The sequence below is a fragment of the Dendropsophus ebraccatus genome, chromosome 1 (assembly GCF_027789765.1).
Source record: "Dendropsophus ebraccatus isolate aDenEbr1 chromosome 1, aDenEbr1.pat, whole genome shotgun sequence".
NCBI classification, from domain to species: domain Eukaryota; kingdom Metazoa; phylum Chordata; class Amphibia; order Anura; family Hylidae; genus Dendropsophus; species Dendropsophus ebraccatus.
This window is the reverse complement of record NC_091454.1, coordinates 54,102,299-54,110,848: the sequence shown is the minus strand read 5'-3', so window position 1 is coordinate 54,110,848 and position 8,550 is coordinate 54,102,299. Positions and strand designations below refer to the sequence as shown.

At 42.2% G+C, this 8,550-nt stretch overlaps 1 protein-coding gene across 1 annotated transcript in view; it reads left to right on the top strand.

Moving 5' to 3' along the window:
* Positions 1-4,360: 4,360 nt before the first annotated feature.
* The window catches only part of ACSL6 (acyl-CoA synthetase long chain family member 6), a 265,818-nt gene continuing 261,628 nt past the window's right edge, over positions 4,361-8,550 (top strand). Inside the window, exon 1 of the mRNA XM_069970919.1 lies at positions 4,361-4,409. The gene's annotated coding sequence lies outside the window, so the exon portion shown is untranslated. The remainder of the gene's footprint in view (positions 4,410-8,550) is intronic.

Below are 8,550 nucleotides of genomic sequence, written 5' to 3'. Positions count from 1 at the left end.
CCTTTTTGTGAGTGGCCATAACGGACCACTGTGTGAGACCAAAGGAGGAGGCTAGGGATAGGAGTTTGGAGGCGGCTGATTTGGATGTGTCGATGGGGATATTGAAGTCACCCATGATGATAGTGGGAATATCTGTTGAGAGGAAATGTAGTAGCCAAGTGTTGAATTGGTCAAGGAAGGTGGTTGCAGAGCCTGGTGGTCAGTAGATGACGGCCATTTGGAGGTTAGAGGGGGAGTAGATTCGGATAGAGTGTACTTCAAAGGAGGTGAGGGTGAGGGCAGGGAGAGGAGGGCTTGGGGTAAAGGAGCAGTTGTCCGTTAGCAGCAGGCCAACCCCACCACCCTGTTTATTGCCAGGGTGAGGGGTGTGAGTAAACTGGAGCCCACTGTAGGAAAGTGCATCCTAGCTGTGAACCAGTCTAAAAGTACAGGGCAGTATCTTGATACACAAAGGAGCAAAGCCTGGATAAGACAAAGCCACCAAGGAAGGTCTACATATCCTATCTTCCAGTGCAGGTAACTGAGACACCCCCGGGAGCTTAGCTTCAGCCATATAACCATGACTAGGGCTTGTATCACCCTATTAAGACGGGTCACTCAACACTGTAGGGCACAAGGTGATCAGACACAGTCTATACATGGGTACAAGTAGCTTCTCACTCTAAAGTATTCTCTACGTTCCAGCAGAGTACAGTGCTACATTGGGTCAGGACTCACTCAACAACTCTTTAAGCACCGCTACAACTACCTCTCTTTTACTTTTTCAAGCACCTCCTCAAGCACAACCAAGTGAAGCACTAAAGTCTGTGTAAAGATTTATCTATTTTATCAAAGTGTATTGTTCTACTGAAAGACTGCACAGTAAAGCTGTTCTATTTTTATATTACTGGGACTCCGTCATCCTTTGTCCGCACCAGCACCCATACACACTAACCGCACACCGTAAGTTATTTTTCCCCTTTCTGTGGGTGGCGGTACAGATAGTTCAAGTGGGTCAATTGCCACTCAGGACTACTGTGACAAGAGTCCTAGGGACCTATCACAACCCAGCAGGTCACCGACCATTTGGGAATTACAGCCAGCCACAACACAAAGCAGGAGCCAACATAACACCTGTGTGCTGGACTAGCACTGGCGTCACGACAATAACATCTCTGGCTGAGCTGTATAGCATAACCAACATGGTACTACACCACATATACTACTGTATATGTAATTCTCAGTATCTGCTCTCATCCTTTATATACAGTATGCAGACTTCACAGTGCTACTACTTCTAATGTATACTGGTATCTGATTTTATTCTTTGTATATGAACGCTGAATTTTGCTACAATTATCCATAAATTCACAGTAAAAACAACTATTGATATACGCTATGCAGGCATCAATATATGGAACGGCTTCGGATGAACAGGGGAGAATTGTGGTTTCTTTAACATGATACTGAACAACCCCTTATATCTTGGGGTCTTTGCAAGCACATGTTGACAGCTTAATGTGGGGGTCGTGGTTTTAAACGGTATTGAGTATACTGTATGCTCATAAAAAATGTTGTTTATATTAAGTTTGGGTTTTGGCCTGGGGTCTGTATATATTGTGGCTGGGCTGTCACTTTTATAGGGGCATTGTAGCTAACTGTTATGGGCGAGAAATGTGGTTATTATTCCGGTGTCTCTGGGCAGAATTATGGGAATATATGATATTTAATGTATGTGTGTATATATACTGTATATACACTGACCTGTATTGTTGGATATGTTTCTTTCTCTTTTAAATAATATATTCACTGACGGTTTGAAAGAATATAAAATATACCTTTTATTTTGTTCTATTAAAAAACGCAGTAGTTACAAAATTTTATATATAAAAATACAAAAAGCCAAAATAACAAACACGTGTACCTAATTATACTTTACACGGCCATCATATCTATGTCCACTCTTATAGATGTGGAACCTGTATATTGCACTACTTCTCATTGCACAATAACACTAATATTGAATCATTTCTTCTTTTTGTACATATTAATCACATGCAAGTTCTACAGTGTCCATTGCATCCATAACGTTATTTGCACTTTTTTGTCCTTTATTACTTATTGCACATAACCTTATTTTTATTGCACTCTTACAAAGTGCTTTTAGTGTTGTGCATATTCCTTATTTGATCATGCATACTTATTAGACCATATTCAGAAAATTCAAAAAAAATCAAAAAAACTTCCCTTTTTGCAGGATTTTTTGAAGTTCATTCAGACCTGTTGCAGCCCTACGCGTTTCCTTTGCGATTATTCATCAGGGGCTAATTGCGCTCATCAGTTAGTCGGACTTTTTTTGCTGGGATATGCATGTGCACAGCTCTGATGATGGCCGTACTCTGATCCCTTTACTTTGGCTCCTTTTTATATCGCCCATGACCCCACCTCCCTTTTGAGTGACAGCTGGTTTCACCACTCCGGTATCGCCCCATGCTAACATTTACATAGAGAGGTCCCCGGGGTAAACCTCTTCCTGTCCGGGTGCCGATCACGTGACTTGTTTTATACTCTTGTGACGTCTCCTGGAGCACACTTGCGTTCCAGGTCTCGCTTTCGACTCCGATGTCTACACATATTTGGATTGTACTGTCAAATGGTTAAGTGGGAAAGGTTAGTGCATTCTTCTAATGTCCACTGTTGTTTCTCGATCCCAACGCTAAGTTTCATCCCAGTTCTTTTTTTTTTTTTTTTTTATTATATATTTTCTTGTTGTTATTAGTGTGTATACGGACCAACCAGTAACAGTTCATTTGAAACACATATATGAGATGAAATCATTCAGACCCTCCGGTTTCACTGTGTTAAGTCTGAACGTCCATTGGGCCTCTTTTTGTAGTAGTAGTCTATTATAATCTCCTTGGCGTTTTTTGCGCTTGATCACTTCCAACACTTGGCATCTCAATTCATCAGATTTGCCATCATGGGCTTCAGTAAAATGTAATCCAACTGGGGTTTCTCTTTTATTTTTAATATCCCCTATATGTTCGCTGAGTCTCTTCCGTAGAGATCTAAAAGTCTTGCCCACATATCCTTTGGGGCATGGACATGTAAGTAGATACACCACACCTTCTGTGGAACAATTTGCAAAACTGCGCATTACGTATGATTCGCCCGTACTCGGACATAGGAATCTTTTGCTTTGTTTCACATATCTGCACATAGTGCAATGTCCACACTTATAGGTTCCCAAGTGAATATGTGTATGTATGTATATATATATATATATATATATATATATATATATATATATATATATATGTATATATATTTATACACACAAACACACACACACACACATAAAAGGTCTATTTCTGCTATGAACACTTGCATAGGAATAGGTCAGAAATATAAAATATATATATGTATATATATATATTTTTTTATAATATTATTATTATTATTATTATTATTATTATTATTATTAATTTATTCTGAAACCAATCAAACAAAAGCAAACAATGCAAAGAAAATCATAAGGTATGTTAGCTTTACGTTAGCTCTGGCTGGGTTCATAGTTCTAAATTATCATAAACTCATTTAAACTGGAATGCATAACTGGGTAATGTGAAACTCACAAGGCCACAGGTTGAAAGTGTCTTGTAACCTTTGTTACCTTGACAATGTAAACATTCTATTGATTCTTCCTCTTGAAGGCAAATTAGACGAAGATAAAAACTTTCAAGATGAGTGCAGCTGAACTACAGTTACACGTACAAATAATAGTATGAGTAATTCAGAGCAATGCATATAAACAGAAAAATAACTTACTACTGCATGGTCTGAGCATGCCCTATTATACCAGGTTTATCATTGAACCTGTTTATATTCCAATACAGTGTCAAATGCATATACCTCACAATAAATCCAATGTGGAGTGGGTGAGAGGGGAGGTTAGGAGCAGTATTTAAGCCAGCCTTGAAAAATTCCCCTCAAAGTTCTGGTTGAAGTCAATGGGAGCTGTGTATATCTTTATGCAAGAAACTTCCACTTCACAGTTTGTCGTTTTACAGTGTGATAGTTAATCTGAATTCACCAGAAATGAGGATCTTCCGGCTGGTACTGCAGTAACGGCCGGGATGATCTTCAGTAATACCGTCACAGAAGGGCCGGTGTTATACGTAGTATGAACCCGGCCTAAAAATGTGTCTAGAATACATGATAAATGAGGTACAACACAAGTTTTTTTTTAAGGCAAATTATGCAAAAACTCTGGTGTATATTTAATGTATATATATTAATTCTGTTGTTATAGGGTTGAGCCCTACATTAATTATTTGTTTCTTTTGATTTCTCTTTCAGAATTTGCCTAACCATATACTGTGTATATCCCACTTAAAATGGAGTGTAAGTATAAAATACTCTGAAGTATGGTAAGTAGCAAGCCAATTGTAGGTCATTGTTTGTACCGGTGGATCCACACTAAAACAGATGAGCAACTCTTGATATAGTTCTAGTTTGTTGTTTTAACTGTAAAAAAGGGCCAAAAAAATAGGTACAAAAATCTTTGTTTTATTTGTCTAAAAACGTTTCATATTAAGATCTATAGAAAGGCAGACATTAAGTTTTTACATGGTTTTAAAATAACGCCCATAATTCCGACGGCTGCCAAAATAAAGGGATTGTTCATTGTTTTTGACTGTTTATGGATAAACACACACTGTCGATTTGCAGCCATCTTTTTGGACGGCCATCATTTTGAGAGCAAAGGCCGGGAGTCTTTTGATAATTACAGCTCATGATCATGATTGTTATTTGCGGCTTAAAGCAAATGGACCATCAGTACATTCCCTTTAAGCTTTGCCTATGGATAGAACGGCGCCAGTGTGGGGAAGGCGGTGCCGTGGTCCTTTTTTTTAACCTAGTTTCAGTGTACACGACTGTTCTATTCCCAGGCACCAGCCAGGGCTGAAGCACTGGAGACGGGCGGTGGTTCAAAAAAAGCTTACTGATGGTACATTTGCTTTATTTTCAATAGGTGTCTGTCCAAAAAGATGTCCGTAAGACATTGTGTGAATATAACCTTAATATGTCTCAAAATTAGCTGTAAAGTGTCAGAATTAATTTTTTTAAACCAACTTCTATAGCTTATTTACAATTGTGGAGAATTTATTATTGGTTTACAAAGAACTGGCATAACAATTTTTGCGCAATGCTCAAATGCTTGTATTGAAATAATGGCCGTTATTTACTGTTATATGGCGGCCATCCACTCAATTTCAACATTGGGTGAACAGATCCTTTCTGTGTTTTTAATCCACTCCTGGTTTTGGTTGCAATATGAGGACCACAATACTGACTGAAATATACGTAGTGTGAACCCAGCCTAATTGTGGGAAGCTATATGTATATATAAGTCAATGGGTATATGGGCTATAAAAATAATAGTATCTAATATAAGACTGTTGGCCGGGGGGCAACTAAGAATTAGAGATGAGCAAACCAGACGGATTTCTGGTTCGTATGAATCAGAAATCTTGACGGCTGACTCTCGCTGCCTGCTCCCTCCGTGCAGCGGGTGGATACATCGTAAGGAATGCCTGGAAAACTGGGATACAGCCAATGCCAATGACTGTATCCCAGTTTTCCAGGCGTTCCTTACGATGTATCCACCCGCTGCACGGAGGGAACAGACAGGGGGAGTTAGCCGTCGAGATTTCTGATTCATACGACCAGAAATCCGGCTGGTTCGCTCATCTCTACTAAGAATGAGTCTGAATGAGTCTGCAGAGTATAGCATACATTATAAAGAGTGCTTCAAAGCCCTTCAGACAGCTGATTCATGGGGGGAGGGGATGCTAGGACCCCCTACTGATCTATTATTGTTGGTATACCCTGAGGCTAGGCCACCATTTTATAAACCCAGACATCCCTGTTAGATAACCTAAATCCTAAATGCAGTATTATATTATCTTACACTTAAAGGCCAGGTTCAGACTATGTAACTGTGCGGCTGTATTTGCGGCTGTAATTGTGCGGCGGTATTTTTGGTGGTTCATGCGTACGCTGGAAAGTATAGGATATACGGCTGCACAGTGCACACTATGTATGAATCTACGGCCCGATCGTAAACGGACCCGTAAAAAATGAACAAGACCATTGTTTGCGGCTGGACATGCGGCCGAGGATTGACAGGCGGTCCGTACGGAGTACTTCAAAAATAGCCGGCAATGATGCCGAATGCCGATGCCTCTAATAGTTAATATATTAAATTAATAAAACACATTTTCTTTGTAATAAAGTCCCTTTCGTTGGTCAATAATTTAATTCTAACGAATCCATCATTTTGCTATTAAATATACTGTTAAAATAAATAGATATATAAATAAATGTATATTTATATATATATTGATTTTTTGACAGTATATTTAATTGCACAATGATCGATTCGTTAGAATTAAATTATTGAACAACGAAACTGAATTTATTTCATCGAAAATGTGTTTTATTAATTAAATATTAATTAGTACAGGAAGCTCCATAAGCCGTTAATTCATATTGCCGGCAATAGAGCTTTCTGTACTAATCATCACTTTACTTTAATGAAAACATCAAATGTTTCTTCTAATTATGTTATCACAATAGCATTATTAGAAGAAACATTCAGAATTATATGTGCGCTCAGCTGATTGGCTGATCGGCTCAGCGCACATATAATTAGCGGGTCCGCAGCACAGTGACTTCATTGTGCTGCGGACCAGCGAAGAGGACACATCGGGGTGAGTATACAGCTCTCCCCACCCCCTCCCCAGCACTGCACCCCTCCCAGCAAGGAAGGGGGGGGGTCAGTTAACCCCTTCCTTGCTGGGATGGGTGCAGTCTGACATCAGTCTGGCCCCCTAGGGGTTAAGGGGGATGCAATACATCCTCCCTTAACCCCTTGGGGGCCAGACTGTAAGCAGCGATCTGTAAAGATGCTGCATACTGTAAGGTGCACAACACCGCTCACAATGATGGGTGTTGTGCTCCTGTTTGTGTGTTTTTTGTGTGTTTCTCCCTTTTTGTTTTTCAGATATCGGTATCCTGTGGATTACGTCGGATTCCGTGGACTACGTCGATGACCAGCGTTTTTTTAATGTTTTTTTTTTAATAAAATGGTCAATGAGGGCTGTGGGGGTGTTTTTATTTGAATAAAAAATTTTTTTAACTTGTGTCTTGTCTTTATTTCTTTACTTTATAGACTTAGTAGTGGAAGCCGTCTAATAGACGGAATCCATTACTAAGTTGGGGCCTAGTGTTAGCCGGTATAAAATGGCTAACACTAACCCCCTATTATTACCCCAGTACCCAATGCCACCAGGGGTACTGGGAAGAGCCGGGTGCCATTGGTCCCGGAGCATCAAAATTGGCGCTCCTGGACCGGGCGGCAGCAGGCTGGTAAGATTTAGGCTGTGGAGGGCCTAAACCAATGGCTCTTCCCACCCTGGTGTTACCAGGCTGCTGTCGTTTGGTTTTTAACCCGGCGGGTTATAAAAATAGGGGGAACCCTATGCGTTTTTTTTTAATTATTTATTTATTTAAAAAAAAACCCGCATAGGGTCCCCCCTATTGTACTGAATGTACTGCATGTACTGAAAGTCTGCAGCCCTCAGGATATGCTGGGAGTTTTAGTACCTGCAGCTGTTGTAGTTGCATTTTAGTTTAAAAGTTTGTGCTAGTGTACTGTAGTGACCGCAGGGCTGTCAGTACACTACCGCAAACAATACACTGACCCATTTAGACCCCAATGGTACACAGGCTCTGCTATAGAAGTGATTACAGTGCAGTTACTAATGACTCACAGGTGACGTCTTCTCCGATTGCCGTTGCTCACTTTTTTCTTTCTTCTCCATCTGGTGCAGCCATCATGATGACTTCTCCGACCACAACTCGTCTGCAGGCGGGCAGAGCAGGGTGACTGGGGAAAGGAGGCAGCTGGGGATGGCAGGAGGAACAGCTGGGGTGACAGGGGGAGGGGGAGAAGCTGGGGAGTAGCTGGAGTGACAGGGGGAGCAGGAGAAGCTGGGGAACAGGGGGAGCAGCTGGGGCGATGAAGGCAGCTGGGGCAATGGGGAGAAGCTGGGGCGACAGGGGGAGAAGATGGGGTGGCAGATGGGGTGGCAGGGGGAGGGGGATAAGCTGGGGTGACAGGGGGAGGGGGAGAAGCTGGGGAACAGGGGGAGCAGCTGGGGCGACAGGGGGAGGGGGAGCAGCTAGGGGTGGCAGGGGGAGAAGATGGGAGGGCAGCTGGGGTGGCAGGGGGAGAAGCTGGGGTGACAGGGGGAGAAGCTGGGGAATGGGGAGAAGCTGGGGAACAGGGGGAGCAGCTGGGGCGACAGGGGGGCAGTCGGGTTAACAGGGAGGGGAGAAGCTGGGGAACAGGGGGAGAAGCTGGGGCGATAGGGGGAGAAGCTGGGGAATGGGGAGAAGCTGGGGAACAGGGGGAGCAGCTGGGGCGACAGGGGGGCAGTCGGGTTAACAGGGAGGGGAGAAGCTGGGGAACAGGGGGAGAAGCTGGGGCGACAGGGGGAGGGG